The sequence below is a fragment of the Aquarana catesbeiana genome, linkage group LG05 (genome assembly GCF_042186555.1).
Source record: "Aquarana catesbeiana isolate 2022-GZ linkage group LG05, ASM4218655v1, whole genome shotgun sequence".
In the NCBI taxonomy this organism is placed as follows: Eukaryota; Metazoa; Chordata; class Amphibia; order Anura; family Ranidae; genus Aquarana; species Aquarana catesbeiana.
The window spans coordinates 650,300,884-650,322,077 of NC_133328.1; the positions used below are offsets into that span (position 1 = coordinate 650,300,884).

Sequence of the window (21,194 nt, forward strand, 5' to 3'; positions counted from 1 at the left end):
CCCCCTCCCCCCCCACCCATATAATCTAGTAGAAGCTCCACTGAGATCCATATTCCTCCATTGTATCCGGTATTCCTCTTCACAGACATTGTCGGGGGTCCCGAAACCCGGAGACCCGGGCAAGCCGTACCTGACTACATTCCCGAGAGGGGGGATGGGCCCAGGGAGCGTACATCGGGGGGTTTGATAAATCGGATCTTCATCTGTTACTTTATATAATCCAATAAAATAAAAGAACTCCTAATCATCCATCAATTTCTGCCTCTACCATCCCCCCCCCATCCCCCACTGCACCATTGTGATAAATAAATGTATTCTTCACAATGCGGTAATAATTCTTATCAGTGACAAATGTCCATAGAATTAAAAGACAAAAGTCAAGGTAGAATAGGGGAGGAAAATGGGCGGGGGAGGGGGAGGGGGAAGGTGGTATATAAGAACTGCTCTCAGTACTGAGAGGTATACGGACGGTGGGGGTCACTCATTGGACGTCTTTCTGACTTGTTGCTGTAGTGAGGATCGGGGGGAGGGTCAGTTATGAGGACTCTGCTGATCTTGGGGGTTCTCATCGTCTGCGTTCTGCTGGTGACCCCATCTAATGGTGATCGGAAGGGGACTGGAAAGTATGGAGGAGGAGAGGTGAGTTCCCAGGACAGAGTACAGGGGGGAGGGGCTGTATGTATCAATATCTATCTATCATGTATATATAATGATTACAATGTTACAGGTTTGTATAATATAATGATTCTAAAAATCGGAGCCGGGCGGTGGCAGTCAGTGTGTGACGGAGAGACGGCGGATGATAGGAGTGATGATTCTCCTTCTGAGGAACTCCATTGAATTCAATCTAAACAAAAAAAAGGTTTATTTATTGAAAATATTAAACCCGTTACAAATATTAGTCATCATATCCCCCCTTATGTATTTATACATGGAGATCATATCCCCCCTTATATATTTATACATGGAGATCATATCCCCCCCTTATGTATTTATACATGGAGATCATATCCCCCCTTATGTATTTATACATGGAGATCATATCCCCCCTTATATATTTATACATGGAGATCATATCCCCCCCTTATGTATTTATACATGGAGATCATATCCCCCCTTATGTATTTATACATGGAGATCATATCCCCCCTTATATATTTATACATGGAGATCATATCCCCCCTTATATATTTATACATGGAGATCATATCCCCCCTTATATATTTATACATGGAGATCATATCCCCCCCTTATGTATTTATACATGGAGATCATATCCCCCCTTATGTATTTATACATGGAGATCATATCCCCCCTTATATATTTATACATGGAGATCATATCCCCCCCTTATGTATTTATACATGGAGATCATATCCCCCCTTATGTATTTATACATGGAGATCATATCCCCCCTTATATATTTATACATGGAGATCATATCCCCCCTTATATATTTATACATGGAGATCATATCCCCCCTTATGTATTTATACATGGAGATCATATCCCCCCTTATGTATTTATACATGGAGATCATATCCCCCTTATGTATTTATACATGGAGATCATATCCCCCCTTATGTATTTATACATGGTGATCATATCCCCCTTCTGTATTTATACATGGAGATCATATCCCCCCTTATGTATTTATACATGGAGATCATATCCCCCCTTGTGTATTTATACATGGAGATCATATCCCCCCTTATGTATTTATACATGGAGATCATATCCCCCCTTATGTATTTATACATGGTGATCATATCCCCCCTTATGTATTTATACATGGAGATCATATCCCCCCTTATGTATTTATACATGGAGATCATATCCCCCCCTTATGTATTTATACATGGAGATTATATCCCCCCTTATATATTTATACATGGAGATCATATCCCCCCTTATGTATTTTTACATGGAGATCATATCCCCCTTATGTATTTATACATGGAGATCATATCCCCCCTTATGTATTTATACATTGAGATCATATCCCCCCTTATGTATTTATACATGGAGATCATATCCCCCCTTATGTATTTATACATGGAGATCATATCCCCCCCCCCTTATGTATTTATACATGGAGATCATATCCCCCCTTATGTATTTATACATGGAGATCATATCCCCCCTTATATATTTATACATGGTGATCATATCCCCCCTTATGTATTTATACATGGAGATCATATCCCCCCTTATGTATTTATACATGGAGATCATATCCCCCCCTTATGTATTTATACATGGAGATTATATCCCCCCTTATATATTTATACATGGAGATCATATCCCCCCTTATGTATTTTTACATGGAGATCATATCCCCCTTATGTATTTATACATGGAGATCATATCCCCCCTTATGTATTTATACATTGAGATCATATCCCCCCTTATGTATTTATACATGGAGATCATATCCCCCCTTATGTATTTATACATGGAGATCATATCCCCCCCCCCTTATGTATTTATACATGGAGATCATATCCCCCCTTATGTATTTATACATGGAGATCATATCCCCCCTTATATATTTATACATGGTGATCATATCCCCCCTTATGTATTTATACATGGAGATCATATCCCCCCCCTTATGTATTTATACATGGAGATCATATCCCCCCTTATGTATTTATACATGGAGATCATATCCCCCCTTATATATTTATACATGGTGATCATATCCCCCCTTATGTATTTATACATGGAGATCATATCCCCCCTTATGTATTTATACATGGAGATCATATCCCCCCTTATATATTTATACATGGTGATCATATCCCCCTTATGTATTTATACATGGAGATCATATCCCCCCTTATGTATTTATACATGGATATCATATCCCCCCTTATATATTTATACATGGTGATCATATCCCCCTTATGTATTTATACATGGAGATCATATCCCCCCTTATGTATTTATACATGGAGATCATATCCCCCCTTATATATTTATACATGGAGATCATATCCCCCCTTATGTATTTATACATGGAGATTATATCCCCCCTTATGTATTTATACATGGAGATCATATCCCCCCTTATGTATTTATACATGGAGATCATATCCCCCCTTATGTATTATACATGGAGATCATATCCCCCTTATGTATTTATACATGGAGATCATATCCCCCCTTATGTATTTATACATGGAGATCATATCCCCCCCTTATGTATTTATACATGGAGATCATATCTCCCTTATGTATTTATACATGGAGATCATATCCCCCTTATGTATTATACATGGAGATCATATCCCCCCCTTATGTATTTATACATGGAGATTATATCCCCCCTTATATATTTATACATGGAGATCATATCCCCCCTTATGTATTTTTACATGGAGATCATATCCCCCTTATGTATTTATACATGGAGATCATATCCCCCCTTATGTATTTATACATTGAGATCATATCCCCCCTTATGTATTTATACATGGAGATCATATCCCCCCTTATGTATTTATACATGGAGATCATATCCCCCCCCCCTTATGTATTTATACATGGAGATCATATCCCCCCTTATGTATTTATACATGGAGATCATATCCCCCCTTATATATTTATACATGGTGATCATATCCCCCCTTATGTATTTATACATGGAGATCATATCCCCCCCCTTATGTATTTATACATGGAGATCATATCCCCCCTTATATATTTATACATGGTGATCATATCCCCCCTTATGTATTTATACATGGAGATCATATCCCCCCTTATATATTTATACATGGTGATCATATCCCCCCTTATGTATTTATACATGGAGATCATATCCCCCCTTATGTATTTATACATGGAGATCATATCCCCCTTATATATTTATACATGGTGATCATATCCCCCTTATGTATTTATACATGGAGATCATATCCCCCCTTATGTATTTATACATGGATATCATATCCCCCCTTATATATTTATACATGGTGATCATATCCCCCTTATGTATTTATACATGGAGATCATATCCCCCCTTATGTATTTATACATGGAGATCATATCCCCCCTTATATATTTATACATGGAGATCATATCCCCCCTTATGTATTTATACATGGAGATTATATCCCCCCTTATGTATTTATACATGGAGATCATATCCCCCCCTTATGTATTTATACATGGAGATCATATCCCCCCTTATGTATTATACATGGAGATCATATCCCCCTTATGTATTTATACATGGAGATCATATCCCCCCTTATGTATTTATACATGGAGATCATATCCCCCTTATGTATTTATACATGGAGATCATATCCCCCCCTTATGTATTTATACATGGAGATCATATCCCCCTTATGTATTTATACATGGAGATCATATCCCCCTTATGTATTTATACATGGTGATCATATCCCCCCTTATGTATTTATACATGGAGATCATATCCCCCCTTATGTATTATACATGGAGATCATATCCCCCTTATGTATTTATACATGGAGATCATATCCCTCTTATGTATTATACATGGAGATCATATCCCCCTTATGTATTTATACATGGAGATCATATCCCCCCTTATATATTTATACATGGAGATCATATCCCCCCTTATGTATTTATACATGGAGATTATATCCCCCCTTATGTATTTATACATGGAGATCATATCCCCCCCTTATGTATTTATACATGGAGATCATATCCCCCCTTATGTATTATACATGGAGATCATATCCCCCTTATGTATTTATACATGGAGATCATATCCCCCCTTATGTATTTATACATGGAGATCATATCCCCCTTATGTATTTATACATGGAGATCATATCCCCCCTTATGTATTTATACATGGAGATCATATCCCCCTTATGTATTTATACATGGAGATCATATCCCCCCTTATGTATTTATACATGGAGATCATATCCCCCTTATGTATTTATACATGGAGATCATATCCCTCTTATGTATTATACATGGAGATCATATCCCCCTTATGTATTTATACATGGAGATCATATCCCCCCTTATGTATTTATACATGGAGATTATATCCCCCCTTATGTATTTTTACATGGAGATCATATCCCCCCTTATGTATTTATACATGGAGATCATATCCCCCTTATGTATTTATACATGGAGATCATATCCCCCTTATGTATTTTTACATGGAGATCATATCCCCCCTTATATATTTATACATGGAGATCATATCCCCCCTTATATATTTATACATGGAGATCATATCCCCCCTTATGTATTTATACATGGTGATCATATCTCCCCTTATGTATTTATACATGGAGATCATATCCCCCCTTATGTATTTATACATGGTGATCATATCCCCCCTTATGTATTTATACATGGAGATCATATCCCCCCTTATGTATTTATACATGGAGATCATATGCCCCTTATGTATTTATACATGGAGATCATATCCCCCCTTATGTATTTATACATGGTGATCATATCTCCCCTTATGTATTTATACATGGAGATCATATCCCCCTTATGTATTTATACATGGAGATCATATCCCCCCTTATGTATTTATACATGGAGATCATATCCCCCCTTATATATTTATACATGGAGATCATATCCCCCCCCTTATGTATTTATACATGGAGATCATATCCCCCCTTATGTATTTATACATGGAGATCATATCCCCCCTTATATATTTATACATGGTGATCATATCCCCCTTATGTATTTATACATGGAGATCATATCCCCCCTTATGTATTTATACATGGAGATCATATCCCCCCTTATATATTTATACATGGTGATCATATCCCCCTTATGTATTTATACATGGAGATCATATCCCCCCTTATGTATTTATACATGGAGATCATATCCCCCCTTATATATTTATACATGGAGATCATATCCCCCCTTATGTATTTATACATGGAGATTATATCCCCCCTTATGTATTTATACATGGAGATCATATCCCCCCTTATGTATTTATACATGGAGATCATATCCCCCCTTATGTATTATACATGGAGATCATATCCCCCTTATGTATTTATACATGGAGATCATATCCCCCCTTATGTATTTATACATGGAGATCATATCCCCCCTTATGTATTTATACATGGAGATTATATCCCCCCTTATGTATTTATACATGGAGATCATATCCCCCCTTATGTATTTATACATGGAGATCATATCCCCCCTTATGTATTATACATGGAGATCATATCCCCCTTATGTATTTATACATGGAGATCATATCCCCCTTATGTATTTATACATGGAGATCATATCCCTCTTATGTATTATACATGGAGATCATATCCCCCTTATGTATTTATACATGGAGATCATATCCCTCTTATGTATTTATACATGGAGATCATATCCCCCCTTATGTATTTATACATGGAGATCATATCCCCCTTATGTATTTATACATGGAGATCATATCCCCCTTATGTATTTATACATGGAGATCATATCCCCCCTTATGTATTTATACATGGAGATTATACCCCCCTTATGTATTTATACATGGAGATCATATCCCCCCTTATATATTTATACATGGAGATCATATCCCCCCTTATGTATTTATACATGGTGATCATATCTCCCCTTATGTATTTATACATGGAGATCATATCCCCCCTTATGTATTTATACATGGAGATCATATCCCCCTTATGTATTTATACATGGAGATCATATCCCCCCTTATATATTTATACATGGAGATCATATCCCCCCTTATGTATTTATACATGGTGATCATATCTCCCCTTATGTATTTTTACATGGAGATCATATCCCCCCTTATGTATTTATACATGGAGATCATATCCCCCCTTATGTATTTATACATGGAGATCATATCCCCCCTTATGTATTTATACATGGTGATCATATCTCCCCTTATGTATTTATACATGGAGATCATATCCCCCTTATGTATTTATACATGGAGATCATATCCCCCCTTATGTATTTATACATGGAGATCATATCCCCCCTTATGTATTTATACATGGAGATCATATCCCCCCTTATGTATTTATACATGGAGATCATATCCCCCTTATATATTTATACATGGAGATCATATCCCCCCTTATGTATTTATACATGGTGATCATATCTCCCCTTATGTATTTATACATGGAGATCATATCCCCCTTATGTATTTATACATGGAGATCATATCCCCCCTTATGTATTTATACATGGTGATCATATCTCCCCTTATGTATTTATACATGGAGATCATATCCCCCTTATGTATTTATACATGGAGATCATATCCCCCCTTATGTATTTATACATGGAGATCATATCCCCCCTTATGTATTTATACATGGAGATCATATCCCCCTTATGTATTTATACATGGAGATCATATCCCCCCTTATGTATTTATACATGGAGATCATATCCCCCCTTATGTATTTATACATGGAGATCATATCCCCCCCCCTTATGTATTTATACATGGAGATTATATCCCCCCTTATGTATTTATACATGGAGATCATATCCCCCTTATGTATTTATACATGGAGATTATATCCCCCTTATGTATTTTTACATGGAGATCATATCCCCCTTATGTATTTATACATGGAGATCATATCCCCCTTATGTATTATACATGGAGATCATATCCTCCCTTATGTATTTATACATGGAGATCATATCCCCCTTATGTATTATACATGGAGATCATATCCCCCCTTATGTATTATACATGGAGATCATATCCTCCCTTATGTATTATACATGGAGATCATATCCCCCCTTATGTATTTATACATGGAGATCATATCCCCCCTTATGTATTTATACATGGAGATCATATCCTCCCTTATGTATTATACATGGAGATCATATCCCCCTTATGTATTATACATGGAGATCATATCCCCCTTATGTATTATACATGGAGATCATATCCTCCCTTATGTATTTATACATGGAGATCATATCCCCCTTATGTATTATACATGGAGATCATATCCCCCCTTATGTATTATACATGGAGATCATATCCTCCCTTATGTATTATACATGGAGATCATATCCCCCCTTATGTATTTATACATGGAGATCATATCCCCCTTATGTATTATACATGGAGATCATATCCCCCCTTATGTATTATACATGGAGATCATATCCCCCTTATGTATTATACATGGAGATCATATCCTCCCTTATGTATTATACATGGAGATCATATCCCCCCTTATGTATTTATACATGGAGATCATATCCCCCCTTATGTATTTATACATGGAGATCATATCCCCCCTTATGTATTTATACATGGAGATCATATCCCCCTTATGTATTATACATGGAGATCATATCCCCCCTTATGTATTTATACATGGTGATCATATCCCTCCTTATGTATTTATACATGGAGATCATATCCCCCTTATGTATTATACATGGAGATCATATCCTCCCTTATGTATTATACATGGAGATCATATCCTCCCCTGTTGCATTCTGGGAGTTGTAGTCCGCACTGAAGCTCTCGGTGTTGAGAGCCGCGCAGAGGAAACTACAACTCCCAGAGTCTTAGAGACAGGGCACGCCAGGGAGGCAGGGCGCATGACTGGCTCAGGAGCATCACCCCCCCCCCCCCCGAGGAGGCTGTGGCATGCAAGGACCTGCTGAGCTAAGCTGAGCTTCCAGGTGAGAGACCCTGACACCCCCAGCTGACCCCCTCATCCCATCTCCCCCCCATACACCCCATTTACCCTGCCCCAGTGATCAGCCTGCATTGATGGGCACTGGTGAGGTTGCATTGGATGGGCATTGATGGGCACTGATCAGGCTACATTAATGGGCACTAGTGAGGCTGCATTGGATGGGCATTGATCAGGCTGCATTGATTGGCACTTTTGAGGCTGAATTGCTGAACACTGGTGAGGCTGAATTGATGGGCGCTGGTGAGGCTGCATTGATGGGCACTGGTGAGGCTGCATTGATGAGCACTAATCAGGCTACATTGATGGGTACTAAACAGCCTGCATTGATGGGAACTGGTGAGGCTGCATTGGATGGGCATTGATCAGGCTGCACTGATGGGCACTGATCAGGCTGCATTGATGGGCACTGGTGAGGTTGTATTGGATGGGCACTGATCAGGCTGCATTGATTGGCACTGTTGAGGCTACATTGATGGGCACTGGTGAGGCTGCATTGATGGGCACTAATCAGGCTACATTGATGGCACTGATGAGGCTGCACTGATGGCTACTGGTAAGGCTGCATTGATGGGCACTGGTGAGGTTGCATTGGTGGGCAGTGATCAGGCTGCATTGATGGGCACTGATCGGGCTGAGCTGTTGGGCACTGATCGGGCTGAGCTGTTGGGCACTGGTGAGGCTGCATTGATGGGCACTGATCAGGCTGCACTGATGAGGCTGAGCTGTTGGGCACTGATCAGGCTGCATTGATGGGCACTAATAAGGCTGCATTGAAAAAACAGGTAGGTATGGATGATTAGCTGATTCGGTGGTTCAATGGGCCACTTACCTGGACTTGCCCCCCCAGGCCTAAGGCCAGCCCTCCCCCGGTTACACTATATAACACCCAATGATGACAAAGTCCAAATGTGAGTAAATCCACAACATAACAGGCGTGTTCATCAGTCCATGAAAGATAAATCCAGATACTGTCCACACCACGCCATGTGTCACGCGTGTCACCGCTCCCCCATAAGATGTTCACTCACCAGCGGTATTTGCCCCACACTCTCATGCTTGGCAATAAGGCATTGTACCCCTCAGGGATATTAGTGGTCCACAGCCTATCCTCCACTCTCATGGATGAATGAGTAGCTCCCGTGTATAAAGAACATAAAAGGAGACTCCAATAGTACAAAGACATCTGATAAGTTTATTAGAAATAGAATAAAAACAGCCCACAGGTAATGCACTCACATGTAGTCAAGCTGTAGTAAGCATATGGTAGAGAACTAAGAAGCCAACCATAACATGACCGGGGCGGGCCCAGGGCATAACCTCCGTGTCTCACCCGACCACTGCTGCCATCCTAGCGAGACGTCACTTCTGGTGCTACGTTAAGCTTTGTGCTCTTAACTCCTTCTCTTAAACGAGCACATCTTGCTGTACTGTAAGCCTATCTGCGCAAACCTCTGTTGGCCTTTCTTTTTGGTACTGCTGCAGCATGACCCTCACTAATTAGGTGCTAATTAGCCCACTGCTGTCTGGACCTCTTGGCAAGAGGGAAGAGACCCCGAGGTCAAGACAGCAGTAGCACCAGAAGTGACGTCTCGCTAGGACGGCAGCAGTGGTCGGGTGAGACACGGAGGTTATGCCCTGGGCCCGCCCCGGTCATGTTATGTTGGCTTCTTAGTTCTCTACCATATGCTTACTACAGCTTGACTACATGTGAGTGCATTACATGTACAAGTGGCTGAAGAGCTGGTGTAGTAAGGAGGGGTTTGGGTTCCTGGAGGACTGGGCCGACTTCTCAGTCGGTAACCGGTACTATAGAAGGGACGGACTGCACCTAAATAAGGAGGGTGCAGATCTGCTGGGAATGAAGATGGCCAAAAAGTTAGAGGGGTTTTCAAACTAGGCGATGGGGGGGAGGGTCCAGAGACAGTGATAGCCAGCGCGGAAGATATTCCAGAGGGTAGTATTGGGGGCATTAGTGGTAAGTTAACCAAAGCACAAAAACACAAGGTGAGTATAGTAGCAAGTCCTAGTTGCAATCTTGAAACACCCAATACGAGGACAATATGCGACCGGTCTAAACTATGTGGCATGTTCACCAATGCCAGGAGCCTGGCGGACAAGATGGGTGAACTAGAGATACTGTTGTACGAGGAGGATTTGGATTTTGTGGGAATTTCAGAGACCTGGTTCAACAGCTCTCATGATTGGCTGGCAAACATTCAAGGGTATACCCTATACCGCAAGGATAGAGAGGGTAAAAAGGGGGAGGGGTATGCCTGTATATCAAGAATAATGTACAAGTGAATGTGAGAGATGACATCACTGAGGGGGCTAGAGAGGAGGTGGAATCCTTATGGGTAGAGCTCCAAAGGGATAAAGCTAAGGGGAAAATAATACTGGGAGTATGCTATAGGCCCCCTAACCTGAGGGAGGAAGTGGAGACGGATCTCCTATCACAAATTGGATTAGCAGCAAGGATGGGAAGTGTTATCATAATGGGGGATTTTAATTATCCAGACATAGACTGGGCGGAGGGAACCGCGCATTCATTTAAGGCTCGCCAGTTCCTTAATGTCTTGCAGGACAATTTTATGGGTCAGATGGTAGACGCACCAACTAGAAATAAAACATTACTAGATCTACTGATTACCAACAATACAGACCTGATCACAGATGTGGAAATACGGGGCAATTTAGGTAACAGCGATCACAGGTCAATTAGTTTCAGTATAAATCACACAAATAGGAGACATGAAGGGAACACAAAGACACTGAATTTCAAAAGAGCCAACTTCCCTAAACTACAAACCTTGCTAAAAGGCATAAATTGGGATAAAATATTAGGAACAAAGAATACGGAGGAGAGATGGGTTTGCTTTAAGAGCATATTAAATAAGGGCATTAGCCAATGTATCCCATTGGGTAATAAATTTAAAAGAGCGAACAAACATCCTGGATGGCTTAACTCCAATGTAAAAATGCATATAAAAGCAAAGGAGAAGGCCTTCAAAAAATACAAGGTTGAGGGATCATCCACAGCATTCAGACTTTATAAAGAATGCAACAAGAAATGTAAGGGTGCAATTAGGATGGCTAAGATAGAACATGAAAGACACATAGCGGAGGAGAGCAAAAAAAATCCCAAAAAATTCTTTAAGTATGTAAACAGTAAAAAAGGAGGACAGACCATATTGGCCCCATAAAGAATGAGGAAGGACATCTGGTTACAAAGGATGGGGAGATGGCAGAGGTATTGAATTTATTCTTCTCCTCAGTCTTCACGAGTGAATCGGGGGGCTTCAGTAACCAAAACTGCAGTGTTTATCCTCATGACACAACACAGGAAGCACCTACATGGTTAACAGAGGACGGAATTAAAATTACACTTGAGAAACTTAACATTAATAAATCACCGGGACCAGATGGCTTGCATCCGAGGGTACTTAGGGAACTCAGTCAGGTGATTGCCAGACCGTTGTTCCTAATTTTTACAGACAGTCTATTGACTGGAATGGTTCCAGCTGATTGGAGAAAAGCCAATGTAGCACCAATATTTAAAAAGGGCCCAAAAAACATCCCTGGGAATTACAGACCAGTTAGCCTAACATCAATAGTATGTAAACTCTTGGAGGGGATGATAAGGGACTATATACAAGATTTTAGTAATAAGAACGATATCATTAGCAGTAATCAGCATGGATTCATGAAGAATCGTTCTTGCCAAACCAATCTATTAACCTTCTATGAGGAGGTGAGTTGCCATCTAGATAAAGGAAGGCCCGTAGACGTGGTGTATCTGGATTTTGCAAAAGCATTTGACACAGTTCCCCATAAACGTTTACTGTACAAAATAAGGTGCGTTGGCATGGACCATAGGGTGAGTACATGGATTGAAAACTGGCTACAAGGGCATGTTCAGAGGGTGGTGATAAATGGGGAGTACTCAGAATGGTCAGGGGTGGGTAGTGGGGTTCCCCAGGGTTCTGTGCTGGGACCAATCCTATTTAATTTGTTCATAAATGATCTGGAGGATGGGATAAACAGTTCAATCTCTGTATTTGCAGACGATACTAAGCTAAGCAGGGCAATAACTTCTCCGCAGGATGTGGAAATCTTGCAAAAAGACCTGAACAAATTAATGGGAGGGGCGACTACATGGCAAATGAGGTTCAATGTAGAAAAATGTAAAATAATGCATTTGGGTGGCAAAAATATGAATGCAATCTATACACTGGGGGGAGAACCTCTGGGGGGAATCTAGGATGGAAAAGGACCTGGGGGTCCTAGTAGATGATAGGCTCAGCAATGACATGCAATGCCAAGCTGCTGCTAACAAAGCAAACAGAATATTGGCATTAAAAGGGGGATCAACTGCAGAGATAAAACGATAATTCTCCCGCTCTACAAGACTCTGGTCCGGCCGCACCTGGAGTATGCTGTCCAGTTCTGGGCACCAGTCCTCAGGAGGGATGTACTGGAAATGGAGCGAGTACAAAGAAGGGCAACAAAGCTAATAAAGGGTCTGGAGGATCTTAGTTATGAGGAAAGGTTGTGAGCACTGAACTTATTCTCTCTGGAGAAGAGACGCTTGAGAGGGGATATGATTTCAATTTACAAATACCGGACTGGTGACCCCACAATATACAAATACCGGACTGGTGACCCCACAATATATAAATACCGGACTGGTGACCCCACAATATACAAATACCATACTGGTGACCTCACAATAGGGATAAAACTTTTTCGCAGAAGAGAGTTTAATAAGACTCGTGGCCACTCATTACAATTAGAAGAAAAGAGGTTTAACCTTAAACTACGTAGAGGGTTCTTTACTGTAAGAGCGGCAAGGATGTGGAATTCCCTTCCACAGGCGGTGGTCTCAGCGGGGAGCATTGATAGCTTCAAGAAACTATTAGATAATCACCTGAATGACCGCAATATACAGGGATATGTAATGTAATACTGACACATAATCACACACATAGGTTGGACTTGATGGACTTGTGTCTTTTTTCAACCTCACCTACTATGTAACTATGTAACTATGTAACCTGTGGCCTGTTTTTATTCTATTACAAATAAACTTATCAGATGTCTTTGCACTATTGGAGTCTCCTTTTATGTTCTTTATACACGGGAACTACTCATTCATCCATGAGAGTGGAGGATAGGCTGTGGACCACTAATATCCCTGAGGGGTACAATGCCTTATTGCCAAGCATGAGAGTGTGGGGCAAATACCGCTGGTGAGTGAACATCTTATGGGGGAGCGGTGACACGCGTGACACATGGCGTGGTGTGGACAGTATCTGGATTTACTTTCATGGACTGATGAATACGCCTGTTATGTTGTGGATTTATTCACATTTGGGGCTTTTGTATCACTATTTGCACTTTGTCATCATTGGGCGTTATATAGTGTAACCAGGGGAGGACTGGCAGCCTTAAGCCCAGGGGGCAAGTCCAGGTAAGTGGCCCATTGAACCACCGAATCAGCTAATCATCCATACCTACTTGTTTTTTCAATGTAGCCTCATCAGTGCCCACCAATGCAGCCTCACCAGTGCCCATCAATGCAGCCTCACCAGTGCCCATCAATGCAGCCTCACCAGTGGCCATCAATCAGGGCCGATCCCAGACGGGGTGCACGGGGTGCAGTGCACCTGGGCACCAGAGAGGTGTGGGCGCTGAAGCGCCAGAGTGCTCCCCTCCCTCCTCCTCCTCCTCCTCCTCTCTGTGTCCAGAGGCGGCTCCCTCCGCAGGTCACAGCCGCCGCTGTAGTTTTCGAGGCTCAAGCGGCAGCGCATCCCCCCCCTCCTCCTGTCAGAGAAGGAGATCGGAGCGGCTGGTCTCTGTGTGGGGAGAGACCAGCCGCACAGTAACATCGCTGGGGGGGGGTGGTCGGTGCCTGACACATGTTCCCCTCCTCTGTCTTTCACTCCCGTCCAAGCCTGTCTCCATCTGCTCTCCACCCGGGCGGCGCGGCTGCACACTGTCCTCTCCTCTCCAGCTGCCGCCCGGGTGTTTTTATGTACGCTAATGGAGGCGGGGTCTCTACTAATAGAGGGGGGTCTGTCCTAAGGGGATCTGTACTAATGGAGGGGGGGTTTCCTGGGGGGGTGTGTACTAATGGAGAGGAGGGGGGCGGTTTGTCCTGGGGGGTCTGTACTAATGGAGGGGGGTTGTCCTGGGGGTCTGTACTAATGGAGGGGGGTTGTCCTGGGGGGGTCTGTATTAATGGAGGGGGGCTTTGTCCTGAGGGGTCTGTACTAATGGAGGGGGGTTTGTCTTGGGGGGTCTGTACTAATGGAGGGGGGGTTGTCTTGGGGGGGTCTGTACTAATAGAGGGGGGTTTGTCCTGGGGGGTCTGTACTAATGGAGGGGGGGGCTTTGTCCTGGGGGGGTCTGTACTAATAGAGGGGGGTTTGTCCTGGGGGGTCTGTACTAATGGAGGGGGGTTGTCCTGGGGGGGTCTGTACTAATGGAGGGGGGTCTGTCCTAAGGGGGTCTGTACTAATGGAGGGGGGTTGTCCTGGGGGGGTCTGTACTAATGGAGGGGGGGTTTCCTGGGGGGTCTGTACTAATGGAGGGGAGGTTGTCCTAGGGGGGTCTGTACTAATGGAGGGGGGTTGTCCTGGGGGGGTCTGTACTAATGGAGAGTGGGGCGGTTTGTCCTGTGGAGTCTGTACTAATGGAGGGGGGTTTGTCCTACAGTCTCCGACCTTCTCCTATATTATGTCTGCAGTCTCTGATCATCTCCTGTATTATGTCTGCAGTCTCTGATCATCTCCTGTACTATGTCTGCAGTCTCTGATCATCTCCTGTATTATGTCTGCAGTCTCTGATCATCTCCTGTACTATGTCTGCAGTCTCTGATCATCTCCTGTATTATGTCTGCAGTCTCTGATCATCTCCTGTATTATGCCTGCAGTCTCTGATCATCTCCTGTATTATGTCTGCAGTCTCTGATCATCTCCTATATTATGTCTGCAGTCTCTGATCATCTCCTGTATTATGTCTGCAGTCTCTGATCATCTCCTGTACTATGTCTGCAGTCTCTGATCATCTCCTGTATTATGTCTGCAGTCTCTGATCATCTCCTGTATCATGTCTGCAGTCTCTGACCATCTCCTGTACTATGTCTGCAGTCTCTGATCATCTCCTGTACTATGTGTGCAGTCTCTGATCATCTCCTGTACTATGTCTGCAGTCTCTGACCATCTCCTGTACTATGTGTGCAGTCTCTGATCATCTCCTGTACTATGTCTGCAGTCTCTGATCATCTCCTGTACTATGTCTGCAGTCTCTGATCATCTCCTGTATTATGTCTGCAGTCTCTGATCATCTCCTGTACTATGTGTGCAGTCTCTGATCATCTCCTGTACTATGTCTGCAGTCTCTGACCATCTCCTGTACTATGTGTGCAGTCTCTGATCATCTCCTGTACTATGTCTGCAGTCTCTGATCATCTCCTGTACTATGTCTGCAGTCTCTGATCATCTCCTGTATTATGTCTGCAGTCTCTGATCATCTCCTGTATTATGTCTGCCATCTTTGACCGTATTATGTCTAGGGGCTCTTTCTAACAGACAGCCCTCTGTGTGTGCATCAGAGAGACCCCCCTCCAGGTCTCATTAGTGTACACTCTTCCTGTTTGTTGTTAAAAGATCATGGGAGGATCCCAAGGTAAGGAAGACTTCTAAGAGGAGCATCTCTGTGTTTGTGTCGTTGCCATAGAAACATTTGTAAAGGGGAGGAGTTGGTAAGATGACCACGCCCCTTTTGTGGGGGCGCCAGAAATATTTCTGCACCCAGGCGTCTGTGACCCTAGGATCGGCCCTGCCATCAATGCAGCCTCCCCAGTGGCCATCAGTGCGGATGTTGTGGATTTATTCACATTTGGGACTTTTGTATCACTATTTGCACTTTGTCATCACCGGGTGTTATTTATCGTTACTATTTACCTTTCTTTCTTTGGTAAAATGTATTGCTTTTATACTAATCATTTAAAGTGGCAGCTTAAATAGAATCAACATCCGCATATACACAATTTTGACGCAGAGGTAGGATCAATTGTTTGATGAGGGTGTCTTGAAATCCTGTGGTATTTTATATATATATATATATATATACTGTATATGGCTGTGGAAGCTGTAGGGGGAGGGGGTGTTGGAGGAGCAAATTAATTTTTGATAATAAAGTGGAGTTGTGATTCCCATGGTAAATTGTGCTGGTTATGTATCATCACCGGGAAATAATTCTGTGTTTGATTCTGTAGAAGTCGGGGGAATCTGGATACCGAGGTCTGGCACTACGAAGACTCGCTAAGAGGGACACCTTCAACCAACATTGTTGTGCATGCCGGGGGCGAAAGTCAAAGGGCTGCAGGGTACGGTACAAGAGCTTACACTTTATTTGTGTCTTATATCTGCAGAGTCTGAAGGCCAACTTCTGACAGGTCAACGTACTCATCCAAACCGTCTCTAAACCCGATCTCTTCTCTCTCCTCTTCTCTCTCCTCTTCTCTCTCCTCAGGTCTGCAAGCAAAAATGTGCTGTAACAAAAGCCCCTCCGCCATGAAGACATCACATATCAATCAATAGGTAACCCAGATATCACTAATATATTGTTATTCCCAGTGTAAGATTAGACAAAACCAGATGAACATGAAGGCAATATATTCTTTGTATCTGCAAAGGAGAACAGTTCATGTACACCCCTTCCATGTGAATGAGGCAAAAAATAATTGTTATTTGGCTTGTTCCCGGGCTGGTTGAATGTTTTTCATTGATTTAAAATGGAAAAATAACAGCATTTGACCACTAGATGGTACTAAACATCTTAGGAAATTGCTAAGATACTTACTACATTTGACCACTAGATGGCTCTACGTTTAATAGGAAATTTCTGTGATACTTAGCGCCATCTAGTGGCCAAATGCGGTATTATACTTTTTAAATGAATGGCATCCAGCAGAGGAAAAAAAACAAATAACATTTGTTTTTGCCTCAATCTCACAGAACAAATGTACCTTACATCAGGGTCCCCATCAGAGCCCCCCTTACATCAGAGCTCCCCTTACATCAGGGTCCCCATCAGAGCCCCCCTTACAGTAGAGTGCCCATCAGAGCACCCCTTACATGAGGATCACCATAAGACTCCTCCTTACATCAGGGTGCCCATCAGATTCCCCCCTTACATTAGGGTCCCCATTAGAGCTCCTCATCAGACTCCTCCTTACATCAGAGTCCGACTCCTCAATTATTGCCCCATTACATCAGGGGCCCCATCATTGCTGTCTTTTCATCAGGGCCCCCTCTTACAACAGGGTCCCCATCAGGGTCCCCCCTTACATCAGAGTCCCCCCTTACGTCAGGGTCCCCATCAGAGTCCCATTACAATCAGGGCCCCCATCAGAGTTCCCCTCATGTTAGAGTCTCCCTTACATCAGACTCCCTATCAGAGTCCCCCGTATGTCCTAGTCTTTACACCAGGGTTCCCATCAGTGTCCTCCCTTACATCAGTGTCCCCATCAGACTCCTCCTTACATAAGGATCCCCATCAGACTCCTCCTTACATCAGGTTCCCCAATCAATCCCCCATTTTATCAGGGGCCCCATCATAGCCTCCCTTTCATCAAGGGTCCCCGTCAGATTCCTCCCTTACATCAGCATCCCCATCAGACTCCTCCTTACATAAGGATCCCCATCTGACTCCTCCTGACATCAGGGTCCCCATCAGAGTCCTCCCCCACATTAGGGTCCCCATCAGAGCCCCCCTTACATAAGGATCCCCATCAGACTCTTTCTTACATCAGGGCCCCCATCAGTCCCCCATTACACCAGGGGCCCCATCACAACTCCCATTACATCAGTGTCCCCATCAGAGTCCCACCTACTTTAGACTCCCATCAATGACCCCCTGATATCAGAGTCCCACTTATATCATCAGACTGCCCCATGGGAAACCCATGATGGAGACTGGGGGGGAGGGGGGGGTTGTGGATGTTGGGAAGAAATTGAGACCATGTGATGACCTGAAGACCCGTGTGAGCAGGCACAGCCAGTCTTGCAGTGAGCTGTAGGTTAGAGACCCTTGGTCTATTGTCCATTGAGACCGACCACCGAATGTGACCCCTGGAGGGGCTGTTTGTATTTTTGAATGAAGTGCCCCTAAACTGAATATCTCTGGGACTCTCCGGGTAAATGTCCCTGATCCGCACAAAACATCCTCACATATCACCGGTCCAATAATAGGTGTAAGAACCCGAACATAACCAGACATCAGCACCTCGCAGAGTACAGCAGGGCTGGAGGACATAAGAGGGATGAGAGCTCTGGAATGAGTCCAGTAGAAATGGTATTATTTATGATAAGAGGTCACAAAGCCAACACAATTCAGGGGCTCAAAGATCCCCCTTCATCAGGGCTTTATATACAGATGTATAGATTCATTTTGCGTAATTTGGTCATTTGTAGTCTGACATGCAGGTGGGAACAGAACCAGAACCTATAGAATGGGGATCTCACTGCTGTAGCCACCAAAAATGTATACAAAAAGTGGGTGACTCCGCCCACCAAACTCCACCTATGTCAGTATTGGTTGGACCGACACTTCGAAGGGTTCACCGTCAGATTTAGCGACACCACTCTCGGCATGGAGGACTTTTGTTTTCCCCGATCCGGTCTCAGCTTCAGATACGCTGCTGGAGAACATCTCAGGGTTTTCCTAATTGGCCCCATCGTGGTGGCCCGACATACAGTATGGAGCTCAGTATTCCTGGTGACTCTCTCTATGACATTTTGTATCTCCTAATCAGTTCCATTGTATACGGGGATGACACAAAGTAACCTTCTTCTTGTTTCCTTCCCACCAGGTGTTCATGTCGTCACTCATCACTACAATCCCACCTATTGCTATTGACCGACCGCTACATGGACATCTTGGGATTGCTACATGGACATCTTGGGATCGCTACATGGACATCTCGGAATGGCTACATGGACATCTCGGAATGGCTACATGGACATCTCGGGATGGCTACATGGAAATCTCAGGATGGCTACATGGACATCTCGGGATGGCTACATGGACATCTCGGGATGGCTACATGGACATCTCAAGGTCCTTCACCCCTCACACCGGCCCTCCCCTCCCATGGGCCAGAGTCATTACACAATCTATCCACCTGAATATTCCGCAATCATTTTGTCTTTATTTATGGTGTCAAAATAACTTATCAATCATTATTCTTGTGGCAACACCGCCTGGTAGAAGTATTTTAATTTCTATGCAATCTATGGGTAAAATTATTTTTTAAAAAAGCTTTTTTCTACAGCCGATATTTCGGGTATAATGCATGGAGGGGAGTTTATTACAAATTTAAAAAAAAAAAAGAATAAATAAAAAATAAACAGTTTTTATGTGACACTACAAAAACAAAGAGAAAAAATCTGAAAATATTTTTTTTTTTTTTATAAATGGTAAAAGAAAAGAAGACAATAAATCAGAAATCCTATACCTTATATTATATCCTATTCATGCTATTCTATTCTATTGTGATATATCCTATTCTTCCCAGGGCCTTTTTTTCTCAGAGAATAGGTGTCAGGTACTACTCCCCCATTGCAAGTCACCCCTTGTCTCTGCCCCCTACCCACCTCCGAGCATTGTCCCTTGATTCTACCCCCCCCCCCCCCCCCCTCCCAGTACCACCCTTTTTAGAGAATACAGAATCAGGAATCATTGTCATTTATAGGAATGTGTTAATGATAACAAGAAAAGAAGTACAATAGATCTCCTGCAACCAGCAACTATAGTCCCTCCCCCAACAACAAAACATCCCCCACCAGCTACAACAGATCCCTCCAGCAACACCAGAGCCCCTGCAACAATATAGCCCCACAGAAACAATAGATCTCCCAGCAGCCTTCATCTGTAGGCTCCTCCCTCAACAGTATATCCCTCCCAGCAATAACCCCCCCCCCCAACAACATAAGACCCAACAGCAACAATAGACCCCCCCAACATTAATAGATCTCCTAGCAATCTGCATCAATATCTCCTCCCCCAACAACAGAGCCCCCCAGCAACAATAGAAGCTCCAGCACACCCCAGCACTCCTTGCCATTACATACATTTAGTGCTGGAGGTGTCGGCAAGCTTTGAACATCTCACGGAGCTCTGTTCAATCCATCATCGGAAAATGGAAAGAGTATGGCACAACTGCAAACCTACCAAGACATGGCCGTCCACCTAAACTGACCGGCCGGGCAAGGAGAGCTTTCATCAGAGAAGAGCCAAGAGGTCCATGGTAACTCTGGAGGAGCTGCAGAGATCCACAGCTCAGGTGGGAGAATCTGTCCACAGGACAACTATTAGTCGTGTTCTCCACAAATCTGCCCTTTATGGAAGAGTGACAAGAAGAAAGACATTGGTGAAAGAAAGTCATAAGAAGTC

At 43.0% G+C, this 21,194-nt stretch overlaps 1 long non-coding RNA gene across 1 annotated transcript; it reads left to right on the forward strand.

The window, feature by feature from the left end:
- Positions 1 to 408: 408 nt before the first annotated feature.
- Positions 409 to 20,435, forward strand: LOC141146199 (uncharacterized). The gene is made up of 4 exons (XR_012244760.1): positions 409 to 639; positions 17,014 to 17,124; positions 17,271 to 17,338; positions 19,612 to 20,435. It is a non-coding gene; the product is annotated as an uncharacterized lncRNA (long non-coding RNA).
- The last annotated feature ends 759 nt before the right edge of the window (positions 20,436 to 21,194 follow it).